The sequence below is a fragment of the Herpailurus yagouaroundi genome, unplaced genomic scaffold (assembly GCF_014898765.1).
Source record: "Herpailurus yagouaroundi ecotype Mexico unplaced genomic scaffold, PumYag 140, whole genome shotgun sequence".
NCBI classification, from domain to species: Eukaryota; Metazoa; Chordata; class Mammalia; order Carnivora; family Felidae; genus Herpailurus; species Herpailurus yagouaroundi.
In genome coordinates this window covers 1,636,332-1,659,802 of record NW_024412395.1, presented here as the reverse complement: position 1 = coordinate 1,659,802, position 23,471 = coordinate 1,636,332, and positions in this window count along the sequence as shown.

The window sequence follows — 23,471 nt, the reverse complement described above, 5'->3', positions numbered from 1 at the left end:
TTTCAGACTATTCCAAAAAAAACAAAAGGTGGGGAAATCCAAATTCATTCTGAGGCCAGCATTACCCTGATGCCAAAACCAAAGACTCCACTAAAAAAGAGAACTACAGGCCAATACCTCTGATAAACATGGATGCAAAAATTTTCAACCAAATACTAGCAAATTAAATCCAACACTACATTAAAAGAATCATTCACCAAGATCAAGTGAGATTTATTCCTGGGTTGTAAGGGTGGTTCAATATTCCCAAATCCATCAACCTGATACATCACATCAACAAGAGATGAGAAAAATCATATGATTCTTTAATAGACACAGGAAAAGCATTTAACAAAGTTTTTTTTTGATGAAAAAAAAAAACTTGAACAAAGTAGGTTTAGCGAGAACATACCTCAACATAATAAAGTACTTATATGAAAAACCTACAGATAATATCATCCTAGATAGAGAGAAACTGAGAGCCTTCCCCTTGAGATCAGGAACAAGACAAGGATGTTCACTGTCACCAATTTTATTCATCATAGTACTGGAAGTCCCAGCCTCTGCAATCAGACAAAAGGAATCCAATGTAGCAAGGAAGAATTAAAAGTTTCACTATTTGCAGATGAATATATATATATATATATATATATATATATATATATATATATATGATTCCACCAAAAAAACCTGGTAGAAATGATAAATTCAACCAGTTGAATTTATCAACAAGATAAAAAAAATCAATGTACAGAAATCTGTTGCATTTCTGTATACCAAAAATTCAGCAATAGAAAGAGAAGTTAAGAAAACAATCCCATTTACTATTGCACCCAAAATAATGAGATACCTAGGAATACCTCACCAAAGACGTGAAGCACCTCTACTCTGAAAACAATAAAACACTGATTATTGAAATTGAACACAGAAATTGAAGATGACACAAAGAAGTGAAAAATATCCCATTCTCATGGATTGGAAGAACAAATATTGTGAAAATGTCTATACTACATAAAGCAATCTCCACATTTAATGTAATCCTTATCAAAATACGACCAGCATTTTTTGCAGAGGTGGAACAAACAACCCTAAAATTTGAATATGATTTCACTCATATGTGTAATTTAAGAAACAAAACAGATGAACACAGGGGGAAAAAAAAGAGAGGCAAACCAGAAAACAGGCTTTTAACTATAGAGAACAAACTGAGGGCTACTGGAGAGGAGGTAGACAGGGGAATGGGTTAGACAGGTGATGGGTATTATAAAGGGCACTTGTGATGAATACCAACTGTTGATTACACCTGAAACTAATATTGCACTCTAAATTAACCAGCTGGACTCTAAATAAAACTTGGGGGGAGAAAAGGTTTTATTTTGGTGAGATTTATTTTCTTTTCTTTTATGTATCTTGCTTTCATTGCCAATTCAAAAAAACTCGCCTTAGATCTTAAATATTTTATCCTATTTTTCTTTAATGTTACATAGTTTTTATATATTAAGTCTAATATCTAACTGATTTCATTTTTGTAGAGGTTTGAGACCTAGGTCTAGGTTTTGTTTTGTTTTGTTTTGCCAATGGATAACCAATTGCCCCAACACCTTGTGTTGAAATGACTATCTTTCCTTCATTGAATTCCTTTATATATATTTATATGTTTATATATATTTATATATATTCAATATTCAATATTTATATATTGAATTCCTTTATATATATTCCTCTATATATATTTGTGGAAAAATTTGGATGTATTTATGAACTGTATCCTGTTTCACTGACCTGTGTGTATAGCTTCCCTCAATAACACACCAACTCGATTTCTGAAGCTATGTAGGTGCTGAAATTGGTAGACCAATTCCTCCCATTTTATTCTTCTTTCACAGTTATTTTTAGCTATTCTGGATCTTTTTTCTTTCCATAAACATTTTAGAAAAACCTAAACTTTGTCATCGAGAAATCATTTGTGATTTTGATAAGAATTGTTAGAAGAATCAATACATTTTCTATGCTGGCTTCCAATTCATATTTATCTTCATTTATTTAGATGTTCTATAATTTCTTTCCTTAGTTGTTATGATTTCCAGCATGTAAATCCTGCACATGACTTGTTAGATATACACTCAATATTTCATTTGTGTTAGATTTTCAGATTTATAATTTTATTGCTGTTGTATTTTTAATTTCATTGCCATGCATACTTTGATAGCATATAGAAATACAATTGATTTTTTTTATATTAGTCTTTATTAATCTTATATCCTATGAGTGCTGGAACACTTATTAGTTTTAAGAAGGTTTTGTTTTTGCTTCTTTTGTTTTGTTTCTTTGTAGCTTCTCATGATTTTCTAAAAAGACAATGTGTCATCTGAAAATAGAGACAGCTTTATTTCTCATTTTGGGGTATTTTTAAAATGCATAGCATCATATGTCCAGCCTCATGATACCATTCAGAATAGTTCCATCACCCTAAAGATTTCTTTGCATAGTTCCCTTTTAGTCAACCTCTTTCCTTTCTCTAATCCATGGCAACCACTGATGTTTCCCATCCCTTATTGTTTTGTCTTTTTTTCAGAATGTCATAAAAGTGTAATCCCAATATGTAGCCTTTGGGTATGATTTTTTTTCACTTAGAAAATGCAGTAATGTTCATGCATAGTATTTTATAAATCATTAGCTTGTCCCTTTTAGTTATTCAGTATTATTCTACTTAATGAAGGTACCACAGTTTCTCTGTTCACCTTTTGGAGGACATCTTGGTTATTTCCAGTTTCTGGAAATTATAAATTAAACTGTTATAAATATTTGTGGACTGGTTTTTGTATAAATACACATTTTTAATTAACCTGGGCAAATACCAAGGAAAGTAATTTCTGAGCTATGTGGTAACTTTATGTTTAAGCTCATAAGAATCTGTCAATAATTTTTCCATAGTAATTGTCCCATTTCACATTCCTGTCAAAAATTAGCAGGTGTTCCTGTTTTTCTGCAGCCTTACCAGCATTTGGTATTGTCTGGTTGGTTTTCGTCCATTGAGATTAATAATATATTTGTAGTGGTATCCCATCATGATTTTAGTTTTCTGGGAGTTTTCAATTTTGATAAATTACATTCTGTCATTCTTTTTCTTTTTAGGTTTGTATTTTGGGGATCCAACTTAAGAAAACTTGGCCTGACCCATGGGCCTAAAGATTTTCTCTGACATTTTCTCCTGGAAGTTAATAGTTTAAGTTTTCAGGTTATATTTAAGAGCCTTAAAAAGTAATTATTGTATATGTTACAAGTGTAGGTTTTTTTTTAATAGGGGTACCCCAGATCGCAAGCACCACTTTTCTGAAAAGGCTATTCTCTTTCCATTTAATTACTTTAGTTTTAAACTCTTGTTAAAAATCATTCATGGTCCACTGAGTTTGTCTATCTTTGTGTAAAAGTAACACTGTCTTTATAGTAAGTCTTGAGTTAAAAAAAAATATATATATATATATATTAAGTCTTGAGATTAAATTTAACTTTTTTAAAGACAGTTTTAGACATGCTAAGACATTTGAATTTCCTTTTAAGTTCTGGAACAGCTTGTCAATTTCTACAGAAAGCCTCCTGGAATTTTGATAGGGATTGCAACATTGAATACATATGCTGACTATAGACATTTTTGCATGTAGTGCCATTTTTTAGATAACACCATTGAGTCCTTCATCATTAAATAAAGTATTAGTTAAAGGTTTTCTGAAGATGCTCCTCATCAACTTGTGAAAGTGTTTTCTATTCTGAGTATTCTGAAAGTTTCCATCATGAATTGGCGTTGAAAATTTTTAATTTTTTGCATCTGTTGAATTATGGATTTTCTTTTTATTCTAATACAGTTAATTGCAATGGTTTATTTTCAGATGTTAAGCCGACCTCGCATTCCTTGGATAAACACAAGTTGGTCATTATATGTCATGAATTTCATGTGCTAATTTTTAAAAGTATTTTCATGTATACAAGAGATATAGGTGTTTGGTCATCTTATCTTCAAATGTTTTTGTTTTGGTCATCAGGATAATAATGTCCTCATAAAATAAATCAGCAAGGATTTTCTCTTTTCTTGTATTTCTAAAAAGACATTATTTCTTCTTTAAAAATTTGGTATAACTCATAGGTGAAGTCATCTGAGCCAATTTTTTCTTAGTGAAAATATTTTTAATTACAATTTCCCTTTTAAAATACATCTATTCAGGGGTGCCTGCGTGGCTCAGTTAGTTAAGCATCAGACTTTGGCTCAGGTCATGATCTCAAGGTTTGTGAGTTCCAGTCCCGCATCAGGCTTTCTGCTGTCAGAACAGAGCCTGCTTTGGATCCTCTGTCTCCCTCTCACTCTCTGCCCCTTCATTGCTCACACCAGCTCTCTCTCTCAAAAGTAAATATTTAACAAAATTAAAAACTAAAACACATACATTAAGATTTTCTGTTTCATATTTTTGTAAGTAATATTTTTCTAGGTATTTGACCACTTCATCTATATTGTCAAATTTATCAGCATAAAGTTATTGATAACATTTACTTATTATCCTTTTAATGCCTGAGGAATATATAGTGATGTTCTTTTTTGATTCCTGATATAGTTATTTTTATCTTTTTTCACTTTTCCTTGATGTCTAGCTGTAAGTTTACTTATTTTATTTATATTTTAAAGGAAATATTTTTTAGTGTCATTGATTTTCACTATAGTTTGTCTGTTTCCTTATTAATTTCTACTTCTGTTTTTATTATTTCCTTTCCTTTATTTGCATTTCATTTGCTATTTTTATTTATTTTTTATTTTTTTAATGCTTATTTATTTCTGAGACAGAGAGAGACAGAGAATGAGTGGGGGAGGGACAGAGAGAGAAGGAGACACAGAATCAGAAGGAGGCTCCAGGCTCTGAGCTGTCAGCACAGAGCCCGATGTAGGGCTTGAACTCACAAGCCATGATATCATGACCTGAGCCAAAGTCAGTCGCTCAACCGACTGAGCCACCCTCTAAATTATTAAGCTAGAAGCTTAGGTTCTTGCCTTTATACCATTTTTCATTTCTCACATAGGCACTTAAAGCTAGACATTTACCACTGAGTTCTGACTGACCTGAATTTTAATTTTGATATGCTTTCATTTTCAGTCATTTTAAAATTTCTTTTAATTTCCCCTTGTCACTTTTTCTTTGTTCCTTGAATTTTTTAGAAATATTTTAGAAATATGGTACTGAATTTCCAAGTATTTGACAATTTTACATATATGTTTCCGTTATTGACTTCAATTTACATTTGGTATGGCCAGAATGTTCCTTGCATGATTTTCTTTTTTAATGTATATCGGGACTTGCTTTAAATTTCAGGACATGCTCTGTCTTGGTGAATGGTTCAATTACAAACAAATTTAGTTATTCTCTAAAAAAGATGTGTTCTTCTGCATTTTAAGGATATTCTATAAATGTCAAGTAGACTAATTTAGTAGGTATTGTTATTCAATTCTTTTATCTCCTTTTCAACTTTCTGGCTACCTATTCTACTAATTCCTAAAAATGTAGTGTTAACATTTCCTGCTATAGTGTTCTATGTCTACTTAAAGTTGTATCAGGTTTTGCTTCATGTGTCTCTAAACTTTGCCATTTAGCGCTTACACATTATAAGTGGTTATGTCTTCTTGATGAAGTGGCCATTTTTTTCATAAAATCTTCATCTTTTTCCTGGTAATGTTCTTTATTTAGAAGTCTTCTTTCTCTGACATTAATATTATAGGCCCTTCACAGTTCTTAGGATTAGTCTTTGCCTACTGTATCTGGTTTCATTCTTTTATTTAGCTCATATCTATATTTAAATATAATATTTTATACTAAAATAGCTGATCTTGTCCTATTACACAGTCTGATAATCTGACATTAATTGCAATATTTTGACAATTTACATTAAATGCGGTCAATACTATCTTGATATTTGTTTTCTATATCTGCTTTTTGTTCTGTTCTCTCTCTTTCCCTTCCTGTTTTGCATTGAATAAGTTTTGCTATTCCTTACTATCTATACTGGTGACTTATTAGCTTATGTACTTTGTTTATTAATTTGTTTTAATGTAGTTGCCCAAGGATTTATAATATCATCTTAAATTTATCAAAATTTTCTCTCAAAAAATATACCCATTTGTATATAAAATATATCCCATTTTCTGAACTTTCTGAGTTGTCAAATTTTTATTTCTATATATGGTATATGTCTAGCAAAATGTTATGATTTTTTTGCTTTAAGCAGACAATTATATATTTTTAATAAAACTTAGAAGTCGTTTGTCCTTTATATCTTTTATATTTACATGCATATGTATTTTCAATGTACATATTTAGAATTTATGACACTTTATATTGTTTCTTAAGATTCTAATTTCTTTTTGGTATGTTTCTTCAGTCTGTAAACCTTCTTTAATTTTTCTTTTTTATTTCAATATATTAAATTTATTGTCAAATTGGTTTCCATTCAACACCCAGTGCTCATCCCAAAAGGTGCCCTCCTCAATACCCATCACCCACTCTCTCCTCCCTCCCAGCCCCCATCAACCCTCAGTTTGTTCTCAGTTTGTTTTTTTTTTTAATTTTTTTCAACGTTTTTATTTATTTTTGGGACAGAGAGAGACAGAGCATGAATGGGGGAGGGGCAGAGTGTTCTCAGTTTTTAAGAGTCTCTTATGCTTTGGCTCTCTCCCACTGTAACCTCCTTTTTTTTTTTCCTTCCCCTCCTCCATGGGTTTCTGTTAAGTTCCTCAGGATCCACATAAGAGTGAAACCATATGGTATCTGTCTTTCTCTGTATGGCTTATTTCACTTAGCATCACACTATCCAGTTCCATCCACGTTGCTACAAAGGGCCATATTTCATTCTTTCTCATTGCCATGTAGTACTCCATTGTGTATATAAACCACAATTTCTTTATCCATTCATCAGTTGATGGACATTTAGGCTCTTTCCATAATTTGGCTATTGTTGAGAGTGCTGCTATAAACATTGGGGTACAAGTGCCCTTATGCATCAGTACTACTGTATCCCTTGGGTAAATTCCTAGCAGTGCTATTGCTGGGTCATACGGTAGGTCTATTTTTAATTTTTTGAGGAACCTCACACTGTTTTCCAGAGCAGCTGCACCAATTTGCATTCCCACCAACAGTGCAAAGAGGGTTCCTGTTTCTCCACATCGTCGCCAGCATCTATACTCTCCTGATTTGTTCATTTTGGCCACTCTGGCTGGCATGAGGTGATATCTGAGTGTGGTTTTGATTTGTATTTCCCTGATGAGGAGCGATGTTCAGCATCTTTTCATGTGCCTGTTGGCCATCCGGATGTCTTCTTTAGGGAAGTGTCTTTAGGGAACACTTCTTTAGGGAAGTGTTTTCTGCCCATTTCTTCACTGGGTTATTTGTTTTTCAGGTGTGGAATTTGGTGAGATCCTTATAGATTTTGGATACTAGCCCTTTGTCTGATATGTCATTTGCAAATATCTTTTCCCATTCCGTTGGTTGCCTTTTAGTTTTGTTGGTTGTTTCCTTTGCTGTGCAGAAGCTTTTTATCTTCATGAGGTCCCAGTAGTTCATTTTTGCTTTTAATTCCCTTGCATTTGGGGATGTGTCAAGTAGGAAATTACTACGGCTGAGGTCAGAGAGGTCTTTTCCTGCTTTCTCCTCTAGGGTTTTGATGGTTTCCTGTCTCACATTCAGGTCCTTTATCCATTTTGATTTATTTTTGTGAATGGTGTGAGAAAGTGGTCTAGTTTCAATCTTCTGCATGTTGCTGTCCAGTTCTCCCAGCACCATTTGTTAAAGAGACTGTCTTTTTTCCATTGGATGTTCTTTCCTGCTTTGTCAAAGATTAGTTGGCCATACTTTTGTGGGTCTAGTTCTGGGGTTTCTATTCTATTCCATTGGTCTATGTGTCTGATTTTGTGCCAATACCATGCTGTCTTGATGATGACAGCTTTGTACTAGAGGCTAAAGTCTGGGATTGTGATGCCTCCTGCTTTGGTCGTCTTCTTCAAAATTACTTTGGCTATTCGGGGCCTTTTGTGGTTCCATGTGAATTTTAGGATTGCTTGTTCTAGTTTTGAGAAGAATACTGGTGTGCAATTTTGATTGGGATTGCACTGACTGTGTAGATACACTTGGGTAGTATTGACATTTTGACAATATTTATTCTTCCAATCCATGAGCAAGGAATGTTTTTCTATTTCTTTATATCTTCTTCAATTTCCTTCATAAGCTTTCTATACTTTTCAGCATACAGATCTTTTACATCTTTGGTTAGATTTATTCCTAGGTATTTTATGCTTCTTGGTGCAATTGTGAATGGGATCAGTTTCTTTATTTGTCTTTCTGTTGCTTCATTATTAGTGTATAAGAATGCAACTGATTTCTGTACATTGATTTTGTATCCTGCAACTTTGCTAAATTCCTGTATCAGTTCTAGCAGACTTCTGGTGGAGTCTATCGGATTTTCCATGTATAATATCATGTCATCTGCAAAAAGTGAAAGCTTAACTTCATCTTTGCCAATTTTGATGCCTTTGATTTCCTTTTGTTGTCTGATTGACAATGCTAGCAATTCCAACACTATGTTAAACAACAGTAGTGAGAGTGGACATCTCTGTCGTGTTCCTGATCTCAGGGGAGAAAGCTCTCAGTTTTTCCCCATTGAGGATGATGTTAGCTGTGGGCTTTTCATAAATGGCTTTTATGATGTTTAAGTATATTCCTTCTATCCCGACTTTCTCGAGGGTTTTTATTAAGAAACGTTGCTGAGTTTTGTCAAAGGCCTTTTCTGCATTGATTGACAGGATCATATGGTTCTTATCTTTTCTTTTATTAATGTGATGTATCACGTTGATTGATTTGTGAATGTTGAACCAGCCCTGCATTCCAGGAATGAATCCCACTTGATCATGGTGAATAATACTTGTTATATGCTGTTGAATTCGATTTGCTAGTATCTTATTGAGAATTTTTGCATCCATTTCAGGGATATTGGGCTGTAGTTCTCTTTTTTTACTGGGTCTCTGTCTGGTTTAGGAATCAAAGTAATGCTGGATTCATAGAATGAGTCTGGAAGTTTTCCTTCCCTTTCAATTTTTTGGAATAGGTTGAGAAGGATAGGTATTATCTCTGCTTTAAATGTCTGGTAGAACTCCTCTGGGAAGCCATCTGGTCCTGGACTCTTATTTGTTGGGAGATTTTTGATAACTGATTCAATTTCTTCACTGGTTATGGGTCTTTTCAAGCTTTCTATTTCCTCCTGATTGAGTTTTGGAAGCGTGTGGATGTTTAGGAATTTGTCCATTTCTTCCAGGTTGTCCACCTTGTTGGCATGTCATTTTTCATAGTATCCCCAAATAATTGCTTGTATCTCTGAGGGATTGGTTGTAATAATTCCATTTTCATTCATGATTTTATCTATTTGGGTCATCTCCCTTTTCTTCTTGAGAAGCCTGGCTAGAGGTTTATCATTTTGTTTATTTTTTCAAATAAAACAACTCTTGGTTTCACTGATCTGCTCTACCATTTTTTTAGATTCTATATTGTTTATTTCTGCTCTGATCTTTATTATTTCTCTTCTTATGCTGGATTTGGGGTGTATTTGCTGTTCTGCTTCTATTTCCTTAGGTGTGCTGTTAGATTTTGTATTTGGGATTTTTCTTGTTTCTTGAGATCGGCCTGGATTGCACTGTATTTTCCTCTCAGGACTGCCTTCGCTGCATCCCAAAGCATTTGGATTGTTGTATTTTCATTTTCATTTGTTTCCATATATTTCTTAGTTTCTTCTCTAGTTGCCTGGTTGACCCATTCATTCTTTAGTAGGGTGTTCTTTAATCTCCATGCTTTGGGAGGTTTTCCAGACTTTTTTCTGTGATTGATTTCAAGCTTCATCGCATTGTGGTCTGAAAGTATGCATGGTATGATTTCAATTCTTGTATACTTATGAAAGGCTGTTTTGTGACCCAGTATGTGATCTATCTTGGAGAAGGTTTCATGTGTACTCGAGATGAAAGTATATTCTGTTGCTTTGGGATGCAGAGTTCTAAATAGATCTGTCAAGTCCATCTGATCCAATGTGTCATTCAGGGCCCTTGTTTCTTTATTGACCATGTGTCTAGATGATCTATCCATTTCTGTAAGTGCAGTGTTAAAGTCCCCTGCAATTACCACATTCTTATCAATAAGGTTGCTTATGTTTGTAATTGTTTTATATATTTGGGGGCTCCTGTATTCAGCGCATAGACATTTACACTTGTTAGCTCTTCCTGATGGATAGAACTTGTGATTATTATATAATGCCCTTCTTCATCTCTTGTTACAGCCTTTAATTTAAAGTCTAGCTTGTCTGATATAAGTTTGGCTACTCCAGCTTTCTTTTGACTTCCATTGGCATGATAAATAGTTCTCCATCCCCTCACTGTCAATCTGAAGGTGTCCTCAGGTCTAAAATGAGTCTCTTGTAGATAGCAAATAGGTAGTCTTGTTTTTTTATCCATGCTGATACCCTGTGTCTTTTGGTTGGCACATTTAGTCCATTTACATTCAGTGTTATTATAGAAAGATATGGGTTTAGAGTCATTGTGATGTCTGTAGGTTTCATGTTTGTAGCACTGTCTCTGGTACTTTGCCTCACAGGATCCCCCTTAGGATCTCTTGTATGTCTGGTTTAGTGGTGACGAATTCCTTCAGTTTTTGTTTCTTTGGGAAGACCTTTATCTCTCCTTCTATTCTAAATGACAGACTTGCTGGATAAAGGATTCTCAGCTGCATATTTTTTCTGCTCCTCACATTGGAGATCTCCTGCCATTCCTTTCTGGCCTGCCAAGTTTCAGTAGAGAGATCAGTCACAAGTCTTACAGGTCTCCCTTTATATGTTACAGCACATTTATCTCTAGCTGCTTTCAGAATTTTCTCTTTATCCTTGTATTTTGCCAGTTTCACTATGACATGTCATGCAGAAGATTGATTCAAGTTACGTCTGAAGGGAGTTCTCTGTGCCTCTTGGATTTCAATGCCTTTTTCCTTCCCCAGTTCAGGGAAGTTCTCAGCTATGATTTCTTCAAGTACCCCTTCAGCACCTTTCCCTCTCTTACTCCTCTGGAATACCAATTATGTGTAAATTATTTCTCTTTAGTGCATCACTTAGTTCTCTAATTTTCCCTTCATCCTCCTGGATTTTTTTTATCTCTCTTTTTCTCAGCTTCTTCTTTTTCCATAATTTTATCTTCTAGTTCACCTATTCTCTCCTCTGCCTCTTCAATCCTCTGCCTCTTCAATCCTAGCCGTAGTTGTCTCCATTTTATTTTGCAGTTCATTGATAGCATTTTTTATCTCCTCCTGGCTGTTCCTTAGTCCCTTGATCTCTGTAGCAAGAGATTCTTTGCTGTCCTTTATACTGTTTTCAAGCCCAGCGATTAATTTTATGACTATTATTCTAAATTCACGTTCTGCTATATTGTTTAAATCATTTTTGATCAGTTCGTTAGCTGTTGTTATTTCCTGGATGTTTTTCTGAGGGGAATTCTTCCGTTTCATCATTTTCAATAGTCCCTGGAGTGGTGCGGGACTGCAGCACATCCCCTGTGCTGTCTTGAATAACTTGCGTTGGTGGATGGGGCCACAGTCAGACCTGATGTCTGCCCCCAGCCCACCACTGGGGCCACAGTCAGACTGGTGTGTGCCTTCTCTTCCCCTCTTCTAGGGGCCGGATTCACTGTGGGGTGGCATGCCCCATCTAGGCTACTTGCACACTGCCAGGCTTGTGGTGCTGGGGATCTGGTGTATTAGCTGGGGTGGATTGGTAAGGTGAACGGGGGCAGGAGTGGCAGGCTCAGCTCGCTTTTCCTTTGGAGATCCACTTCGGGAGGGAGGGAGTGAGACCCGCCAGAGGGATGGATCCTCAGAAGCCAGCTTTGGGTGTTTCCTCTGCGGTGCAAGCAAGTTCCCTGGCAGGAACTGGTTCCCTTTGAGATTTTGCCTGAGTGATGGGCGAGGGAGATGGCACTGGCGAGCGCCTTTTTTCTCCACCAAGCTGAGCTCTGTCATCCGGGGCTCAACAACTCTCCCTCCCGTTGTCCTCCAGCCCTCCAGTTCTCTGAGCAGAGCTGTTAGCTTATAACCTTCCAGATGTCAAGTCCTGCTTGCTGTCGGAACATACTCTGTCTGGCCCCTCCTCTTTTGCAAGCCAGACTCGGGGGCTCTGCTTGGCCGGTGGGTCGCCCCTCCGCCCAGACTCCCTCTGGCCAGTCCGTGTAGCACGCACCACCTCTCTGCCCTTCCTACCCTCTTCCGTGGGCCTCTAGTTGGCGCTTGGCTCTGGAGACTCCATTCTGCTAGTCTTCTGGTGGTTTTCTGGGTTATTTAGGCAGGTGTAGGTGGAATCTAAGTGATCAGCAGGACGCGCGGTGAGCCCAGCGTCCTCCTACGCCACCATCTTCCCAGGATCCCTTAATCATACTTCTTAAGATGAATAGTGTTGGATTTTTAGTTTGGCCATGCCAATTTTATTTTTTTTTTTCAACATTTATTTATTTTTGGGACAGAGAGAGAGCATGAACGGGGGAGGGGCAGAGAGAGGGAGACAGAATCGGAAACAGGCTCCAGGCTCTGAGCCATCAGCCCAGAGCCTGACGCGGGGCTCGAACTCCCGGACCGCGAGATCGTGACCTGGCTGAAGTCGGACGCTCAACCGACTGCGCCACCCAGGCGCCCCGTGGCCATGCCAATTTTAGAATATGTCTTCAACTGGGAGAATTAACTTCATTTATGGTTACTGTAAAAACTAAAATATTTGGTTTTCTATCAGTTGTTTTATATTTTCGATAACATATTTGATAATATAATTTTGTCATTTCCTTCTGAGATTTAGAATAGATATATATTTTTTGTAGTATTAGTCATGACTATCATTAAGGTTTCAAAGTTATTTTTAATTATGATTCTATAATTATCAAGGACAAAAATAAAATACTTTTTTTGTCTCCCAATGTAAGACAGGATATTTACCAGAATTTATGCACCCAAATCTCTTTCTAGTTTGTGGTCTTTATTGATATAATGTAGGATGTAAGCCTCAAACTGCTACTATTAATTTTTCTTACATTTAATTTCTGCTTTTCCAAGAATAATGTTTTGCCTTTGCATTTCATAGCAACAATATCTCCTTTGATGATTCAGAATTAACTTATTTATTTATTTATTTATTTATTATTCAGTTCGAGTTTATCTTCAGATAACTTTTTCAAAAAGAGACCTGGGAGTATAATTTTGACCTCCTGCATATCTGACAGCCTCTTTCTTTCTCTCTTTCTTTCTTTCTTTCATCCTTTCTTTCTTTCTCTTCCTTTTTTCTTTTCTCTTTCTAGTTTATTTATTAATTTATTAAATACAAAATGATAGGTTTTATTTTAAAATTTTTTCATCATACCATCATCCCCTCCCTGGTTCACACTCTGTCTCTCTTTCTCAAAAATAAATAACATTAAAAAAATTAAAAATTATTCATCATACCAAGCACCAGGAAAATTTCAACATGAATGAAAAACTACAATTGATTGATGTCAATGCCAAGATAACAAAAAGATTAGAATTTTCTAACAAGAGAAAGACAAATATGTTTTCACTGATATGTGGAACTTGAAAAACTTAACAGAAGACCATGGGGGAAGGGAGGGGAAAAAGTAGTTTCAAACAGAGAGGGAGGCAAACCATAAGAGATTCTTAAATACAGAGATCAACTGATGGTTGATGGAGGGCGGGTAGGGGAGAGGAGGAAATGGGTGATGGGTATTGAGGAGGGCCCTTAGGATGAGCATCGGGTGTTGTATGTAAGCAATGAATCACAGAAATCTACCCCCAAAACCAGGAGCAAACTGTATACACTCTATGTTAGCCAACTTGACAATAAATTATACTAAAAAATATTTTTATGAAAACATTTATAATGCTTATTTATTTTTAAGAGAGTGAGACATTTTAGGAGCTGCACTGTTTTGGTCATTTATCAGTTCTTAAATTTGAAGTGATTTAGCCAGTTTGACAACCAAGTTATGTGGTTTGCCCCATCTTTTCTCTTGTTTACTTCAATGCTTTCAAATATCTTCCCATTGCTAGAGTCAAGGACAGAGTTGGTATGCACTGCTCCTGGCCCAAATCCAGGATGTCTTGGAAATGGTCCTATGAGGTTGAGAGATCTTTTACTGGACTCATGGCCTTGTTTTCTGAATCAGTAGAAGACATGTAAAGCTGCATGCCCAGCATACAGACAATTCAGAACCTCCTTATCTAGCCTACAGATTTTATTTGATACTCTTTTTCCAAGAAGCAATGTACCATGACTGGTCATCCCCTACTCTTTCACTTGGTAAATGGGGTGGACACCTCAGACTAAGTAATCAAAGAGAGGTATTGTTGGAGAAGTGAATAAAGTATGCCAAAGTGTACTCATGGCTGATGGGGCAAAAAAAAAAAACCTCTGGTCTCTACCTTAGAAACCCTTCCTCCAGGTTCTTCTTCCTTTGCTGCGTGCGTCAAAACCCCCACAGATATGGAAGCTGACGACTATAAATTACCCTCCCCACTTGCATTCAGCGCTCAGATATTTGGAGAAATGGTCTCCTCTGAGCCTGCTGGTGTTAAATAAATCTCCAATCCATCAAGATCTCCAAGTGCCATTTGGTTTTTCTGCCAACATTCCAGGCTGATTCCATAACATATTTGGTTCCCTGACCCGGAAACCCAACTGTGCTGACCCATTGTTCCCACCGGTTTGGGAGAATGGAATGAGGGATTGCAAGGGACAGGGTGTGCCCTGCCTGAATTTTAGCAGTCTCCTGCTCAGTTGCCTCAGGCTGGCCCCCACTCCACCATTTCTGCCGGATTTGAGGAGACTTGGCAGGCAAGGACCTGGACCTGAGGTAGGAACTGGTAAGGCCCAATCTAGTCAGGCCCACTCTCAAGAGTGGAAGGGGGACCTGATCACTCCCCGAGACTTCAGAAGTCTCACAGGTAGGAATTCTATGGGAGGGAATGTAATAACCTCTGGTGTGTATGTGAGTGTGAATGTGCTACTCACTCTAGCTTGCCTGCCAAGTTCAATTCTGTGGCTCCACAAGCGGGTGCCCTTGGGGTCCCCAGGGGTCCACGGAGTCTGAGTGGGCCTGTCTGTGATTCAATGGTGGATGGCACATGGTCTGTGGTGGCATCCATGGTTTCTGATCATGGGTCACAGGGCTGGGACCACTGTGGCTGAGCGTCACCTGGTTTCCTTTGGGACACAGCCAGACGGGCATCTGGCTGGTCTCCTCATTGGAAGGGGCGCCCCTGTCCCTCTGTCTTTGTGATTCTACCTCACAGGAGCATTGTGAGGTCAGGTCGGAGCAAGGAGGGGGTTTTGGGATACTACACAATTGGGATAGCGTCTGGCACATTGGAGATCTTTTGTGAGTTGGAAAGGCCCGCTTTTTGGTGTGTGTGGGGCCATCTGGGGGAACCTTGGATATCTTGATGGTCTGCTGCATCTGGTATGTTGTCTCCAGACCCAGGTCACCCTGATCAATTCCCATAGATCGACTCCTGGCTTGGAATTGCCAGAAATCCTCCACCTTGGGTGCAATTCATCCATAGTAAGCAGAGCCAGGCAAAGGTTTTAGCCACTTTATCTGGAAACTCACCCAGGGAGCCAAAGAAGCAATCCATTGCTCCCCTAGTGTTCTGCCTCCTCATGACTCATTAGGCTCCTTCCCCCGCCCTCCTCTAAGCTTGAAACTCCTCCCCCATCTGTCTGGATGCTGCCACCGATGCCTCCACCTCCACTGCCACCACCCATTTCTCCTCCCCTTCTGGGCCTGGAGAACCCTCCCTCATAAGAGCCAGCAGCCAGATTGCTCCCTCAGCCAGCACAGGAGCTCTCCAGATGCCGGTCCACATCCACTGGTACCAAGAGGCTCTCTGAGGGATCAGAGCAGAGGCTGAGAAGGCCATAAACATGTCCAGGAGCAAGAGGATCCCGCCCTCCCCGCCCCGGGATTATGCGAGGTTTACACACTGTTTGCTCCAGAGGCACTAAAGAGCCACTACTAAAGGACAGGGAAGGTCTAGCTGCCCAAAATGGGGAGGCTCATAACCTCCTTAGCAAGGGGTCAATGAACCTACTGCAAGGGGAAAGGACATTAAAAAGAATAAGTGTCCCAACCAGGGAAAGTCCCAAAAACCCAGCCGATATCGGGGGAACCTCAAGAAGGGTACCTTATTGGCCTAGCCAAGATAGAATCAGACTAAAAGGGGACACTGACTCTCTCTCCCTGTTCCTGTGCCTAATAGATGTGAGGGATTCTTCTCATTTCCAAGGTTAATGGCTATAATTGGAGACAATTATGGTTAGTCTACCTTGGGACAGGGACTTTAAGGAATATTCCCAAGCAGTTGCTGTTTCTGCCTTGCCCTCCCCCTCATGTTTCTGCACCAGCTTGGGTGTGGTCCTATACAATCCTCAGTGTCCCAGGCACCATTGGTTCCTCCTCTCACCCTCCAAGTCAAGGAGCAAAGTGCACCCCCCCTTGGACCACCCATTTCAGATACCTCCACTGGTACCCCAAATGAAAATTGACAATGGAGAGAAATTGATTGACTTTTAGGTGGACACAGATGAAACATACTTGATGTTTAAACTAATTTAAGTTTATTGGATGTGTCTTTAAAGTTATCGGCAAAGGTCAAATAAACTCATGTTATCTCTGTTGAAATTTGTTAATGATAGTTAATTTTGTCTGTAATTGTTAAGAAAACTTTCAAGGTCTTGGTAACCTGAAACTTTCCAAATGGGATGGAATGCTAAAGCTTTGATTATTGAACATAGGTTTGTGTTTTTAGCTTCTTATTGCTGAGAAATTAAGGTTATTCACACCTATTAGAAAACATGCTTTGTACTTAATTGGTTCATGAATTTACCATCTAAAAAGTTCTGATATAAACATCTCTTAGTTGGCTACTAAGCACTCAATTGGGGACAAAGGTTTCCTAAGAGTTAAAATTGTGCTAAGTGTACTTAAGACTGATGAAAATAAAGAAAGCAACCTTGTATGTAGGAAAGTAGGAGGTATATAAGAAAGACATAAGGAATGGAAATACAGTTTTGTTGAGGGTAGAAGAAAGTAATTTTTTTTTTCCTAAATGAGACTGGATATTTGAAAAGAAATGGCTTTGGGACAAAATTTGAAAGCAAAAGAAAGTTGTAGGAGGTTGAGATGAATGGAATTTTTAAAAATACACTGACATAAGGTTGAATGTCAAATGACAAAGTTTTCTTGAACTGTTGATCTGCTCTTGATAAGACAATGCAAACAAAGGTCTATCCTCTGGGTAAATCAAATTTTTATATTTCATCTTTATCAGGTCTTTGATCACTCAGTTAAAACTTCTGAGTGTTAAAGAAGCTAGGTGTTGATAACAACTATATAATGCTATACATTCACCTTTGGGATCTTTTATTGACACTTTGGTTGAATAAATAAAATTTTAAGATGTGTAACGATATGTAATCCTATTTAGGATGCACTTATGACTTCCTGGGGTTTTAAAAAACTTCTCAGGATTTAAATAGTAAATGAAGTCTTATTGACCAATTAGGCCCTTTTATTTGGGATGCTAAGTTACTTGGAAAAGCACTGTCTTACAATGGTAAACCTTAAGTTGTATTGCACAGGTAAATGTTGTAACTGCCCACATATATGCAATTCCTAAAGTTTTAATGTTCTGATATAAGGTCATCATTTAGTATTCTGATTAAATGAAATGTTATATGTCACAGAGATAACAGAATTTCTTTGTCAATTGCATCATAATGAACTCTCATCAGATTTTTAACGATGTCTATTTCTGAGATTCTTGTCATTTATAATCGTTCTTATTCTCTCAAAAAACATGTTTCTCCTTCAAGAAGATTCACAAAAAGGACTTTGAGGACAAATACAGATATTCAACATCTTTAGGATTAATACTAAAGTGGGTAAGAATTTCCAGAACTAAAAAGCTGCATTCAAATTGAACAAGAATTAGGAACATGGGATTAAATGAACTGAGGAAGATTATAGTTTGTGATTCTTGTTGAAAATATTGCTGGTTCTCTAATTTTTCCTCTTCCAGATTAAGGAAACTTTCTCTTAAGATATATGTGATATAAAAAAGTCATAAAGTATTCATTCATAACCTGAAGAATTTATCTTTTCTCTGTACATAATTCCCCTGAAATTCAAAAACTCTCAATGAGTATTCTTTCTTTCATGGCACTTACAATTGTTTGCATAAGTTCAATAAGAATCTGTTCATCTTGTAACAGGTCACCATTGGAAATACTGGTTATTTTACCAAGGCTTTGACTGGAATGTCATTTTTAAGAATGACATTCATAAACTCAGATATGACCAGACAGCTTTAAGGAACTAGGGTTGGCTTTATAAAACATGGAGCCATAAAGCCCCTTGGAAATGTTGGCCTGGTGCTTTGCTTACAGAGTTCCCAGCAGCCTCACCAGGTGAGTAAAGAAGGTCACTTCCTGGCGGGTGCAGGAACCTCAGGTTATCTTGGGGACCTCATGAAGAGGAATTCACCGAATTCTACAGGAATTTCAGACCTGTGTGATGGCAAGTATTTGGTTTGGCTTGTGACCTGGAGAGGCTACTAAAATTCAACCTGGAGATTCCTTATAAAAGTTCCAGCAAAGCAAACTTTAAAAGATCCTCATGATCAATCACTATTCTTGCTTAGTTTATGTAACTAATTAAGCCATATTTGTTAAGACTGGATTTGTTCTACAAATGCATTGGTCTCAATTTGGGTATCTCTGGAAATGAGGGGCTTTAGAGAGAACAACTATGTTTCAACAATGCACTGTTATGGATGTTAAATTCTAGTTATGATTATCTTTAAATGTTTGTTGTTTGCTTAAACTAGACAACTTGAGATAAACTTCAGAAAAATTGTCACAGTGTTTCATGTATAAGCAATCTTCTGTGCTTGTTATTCTATGGGGATAATAAGACCCCATGGGCATATGATTATTTAAAAAACTGAAAAACAGGATGGATCTCTATGAATACCATACCTTCCCTAAACCTGATCTGACAGTTACCAGAAACCCGCCCTTTTCAAAGACTTGGAGGTGGACTTTACAGATATGCAACCAAATAGAGGATTCAGTTTCAGGTTATCACCCCATGGGCCCATCACTCCAGAGTTAAGAAGACCAACTTTGAGGAACCTTCAACCTGACGAAGTGATCCAGATCCAGTCACCCACTTAAGCTGACCCTCAAAAAGACACTGGCCCCTGAGATCTCCATCCCTGCTCCAGCCACACCCTGGAAACTGGATGGCCTGCACATGGCAGAAGCTTGAGGAATCAACACGTGGACTGAGCACAGGGGTTTGGATTCAACTTTGCCAGCCCTTGTCCCTTACTGGTGTCATAGCCCTGATATTACTTCTTACTATTGGGCTGATAGAGACTGCACCAACAAGCTGGACATGGGACAAAAGATGCATGCTGGGTGTCACATACCTCCTCTGGATGGGAGGATTATTAAGTATTGACTGTATATTATGATAACCTCTCTTACCCTTACAACTGCTGCTTATCCACTTTGCCCCCAGGATTGTTATATGACAATAAGGGGGTCAAGGGCATTCAGTGCCTTCACCTCCCTCCACAAGGATTGCTACAAGGGAAAAAAATCCACTCTCTGTCAGTCACCCAGTGCCCCAAGGACTGAGTATTGGACCATAGAGATAACCCAAAATGTCAGGCACCTATGTCACAACAAGGGACTGCAGAGAAGGAAGCAAGCTTGCTACACTTACCTTCCTCAGTGGGGGATCTTGAACAGGGGAATGGTACAAGACAGGGCCCTTCAAAAGGTTATAAAGGATACCCTGGATAGGGTAATACAAGCCATAAAGGCAACCACTCCCCAGGCAGCCTACCAGGGTTTGAACCTTTCAGCCCTCAATCAGATGCTTACCAATTCCCCACTCCAGCGTTTGGCCAACACTACTCTACAAATCCTCCATAAAATAGCTAATCACACCCAAACCTACTGGATGTGCTTGCCCTTCAGCCAGAGGGCTTACTTAGCCACTCCTATCCCTTTGACCCGGGAAACTCCTGAAAATCTCAAAACCAACACCTCTGTCTTAATTGGACTCCTGGACACTGGGATCTCTCTCACAAATGCCAACAATCTAATCTGTATGGTCCTTGAAGGTATGAATGGTACCTCTCTATGTGGAAGAAATATAACTTTAAAGTGGAATACAACCCATGTTTAACCCCTGAGGTGTTCTATCTGTGTTCTAATTTGGCCTACCGATGCTTAGAGGCCAACTGGGCTCAGCTATGTTATTCTGTCTTTCTAACCCTAGAGATATCCATATACACTGAAGATCAGTTCTTAACAGCCTTTAGCCCCAAGTCCTGGGCTAAATAGGCAATCCTGCTACCCATTCTGATAGGACCAGGAATTACGACAGGAATAAGAACCGGAATAGGGAGCATAGGTTCATCATAGGACTATACCATAGACTATATCAAGAGCTAAATGAAGACATGGAACGGGTGGCAGATTCTCTGGTAACCTTATAAAGCCAAATAAACTCTCTGGCAAGAGTTACTCTCCAAAATAGGCAAGCCCTTGACCTCCTCACTTCAGAAAAAGGAGGGGCTTGCATCTTTCTGGGTGAGGAATGTTGCTATTTCGTAAACCAGTCAGGAATAGTTACAACTAAGGTTAAGAATTCAACGTACAACATAAAAGTATCAATCAATGGAAAGGATAGGATCTCACGGATTGGGCCTCCTGGCTTCCTGCCCTGTTGGGGCCCCTCCTCTCCATAATTTTACTTATATCCATCAGCCCCTGTATACTGAATGCCATGGTAAATTTTATTGAAAACACTGTTGCTCCCCAAACTGCAGCACATATCTTAGCCTTCCACGAGCACCAACCTGTAAAACTAAAAGGTGATGCCTACTAAAAGTTTTTAAAAGGCATCAAAGGGGGAATGTTGGAGAAGTGAATAAAGTACTCCAAAGATGGCCGATGGGGCTAAAACAAACTCTGGTCTCTTACTTAGAGACCCCTCCTCCAGGTTCTTCTTCCTTTGTTTGCTGTGCACTTGAAAACCTGCACAGATATGGAAGCTGACAACTATAAATTACCCTTCCCATTTGCATTCGGTGCTCAGATCTTTGGAGAAATGGTCTCCTTTGAGCCTGCCAGTGTTAAATAAATCTCTGATCCACCAAGATCTCTGAGTGCCACTTGGCTTTTCTGCCAGTGTTCCAGCCTGGTCCCATAACAATGTAAGTAACAGTAGAGTGTGGGATTGGTTACTGAAGGAGTGATAAAGATTGGAGCCATTCTTTGTGTGATGTAAAATGCAGCACCTGTTCAGCAGGGATAATAACTCGATTTTGCTATATAAACAAATCCTGCACATCTTAGCCAAGTGTCAGGAATGTCATTTGTCTTCCTGCAGAAGGTGAGCCATGTGTTTCCATCAGTCCTAGGTGAGATAACTCACAGACTGGGAAGTGGTTAGTTTTCAGTATTGTGAGGTGTTGTTTTCTGGATCCCTGTGCTTCTCCAACATGTGAGTATAACATTAATGTCCACCTTGTGATATTGTTAATGCCCTTCATCCAAGTAGGGTTGGCTTTCTCCTCTGGTTAAGGCTGGAACACATCTCTCTCCAAACAAACCAGAGAAATATCAGGAAGCTTTCAGTACCTTGATCTGGAAGGTACCTGCTTTCTGACTCAAGCAAATCCAGGTGAGGTGCTCAGCAAGTTGCCTTCTGAAATTTCTCTTCTCACAGTCCCTCTGTCTTAATTCTCCCTCAGCTTTTATCTGTGCTGATCTCTTTCATCCTGCTCAAAGGAACATTGAATCTAAGATTCTGGTTTCACTAATTTCTTGTCCCTCATCAACGTTTCTCTGGGTGAGGTCAGGTATGTCCATAACTTCTACATCACTTATAGACTGACAACCCCAAACATAATCTGTAGCCCAAGCCTCTGACCCAAACATCCAGATCCTGACATTAGGCTTTTGATAGACTACCTGGACATCTAATGGGTGGACCCTAATGTCCTGTGTCTTCTGGGTATATCCACCTGGACATCTCATGGGCACCCACATGTCCCATATAAACTGTTTCCTTCCTACAGTTTACTTTTCCTCTAATACCTAACTTATAAAGAGATTTTTATAATTACATTAAATAATGCATGAGAAACTCCTTTGTAACTCTAATTGAGTGTACAGATAATTGTTTTTACCACCCACCTAGTTTCACCAGGTAGCAGTCTCTGAGGCTTCTCAGACTCACCCATCCTTGTAGCTTCCAAATGCATGTCATGAGTATTTGGAATTGAAAGGAACTCTGAATTCTTACCTTATCTTCTCCACCCTGCACTACAATTGCCCTAGTTGGGCTTCCTCATCTCTCAGGTGGGCTAAGGTAAAAGTCAGATAAGAGTTCTCCTGACCCTGACACACTGCATTGTGCCTCTGAGCATCACACCATATCCTCCTCAGGCTTTAATATGCAGCTGGTCCCATGGTCTTTGTGTTAAAGGCCCAGCTCCACTCTTGGGTACAGAGTCCATTAATAGACCCTCTGTCCTGCTCTCTGAATGTGGGCAAAAGTGGCTAACGGTGGGCACAGTGCCAAAGTCTGCAGAACACACAGCTCCAGTGATTGAGGTAGGCAGGCAATACCCTAGGGAGTGCATATGAGGCCTCCCACCAATGTGATTCTCTTAAAGGAGCAGAACTTGAGAAAAGAAAGAGCCTTTGGGTAATTTTCAAATCAAAGTTTAATTCGTTATACCCATTCACCTTTAGAAATGAAGAACATGAAGCATACATTTGATAATGCTCTGATTTTGCCTGGGACATTTAAAATGTAAAAATGAATGCCTTTATTGATTTTTCTTCACCACAAAATAAGCCATAAAACACAAATAAATCAACCTTTCCACGTGGAGCTCATTTTCAGTGGGAAAACATGCTGGCTGACAGAACTCATCAATTATATGTCCCTGTTGGGCTCCAAGTTATTTCTGAGCTTAAGTAGAACTTATGGGCTGAGGGCTCTGATTCTGTGATAGCCTTTCTTCAATTGTGATTCCATCCTCTGAACTCTGTTTAAGCAGTAGGTCAGTCATAAATAATAGCCCCTCCTGATGCTGCTGCAGCCCTGGAAGCTGACACTCCCAGGGGACTCTCTGGAGAAGGAGACTTGTGTTCTGGATCAGAGCATGAAAGAAAATGTGAGTCGATGTTAATATGGTCTTCATGATGCAGAACCCTGGACAGCTGAGAAAATATGTAGACATGACTATCCTGGGCCTAGATCTGATTAATTCCTCTTTTTTCTATGCATACATCCTCTACTTTTGCCCAATTAA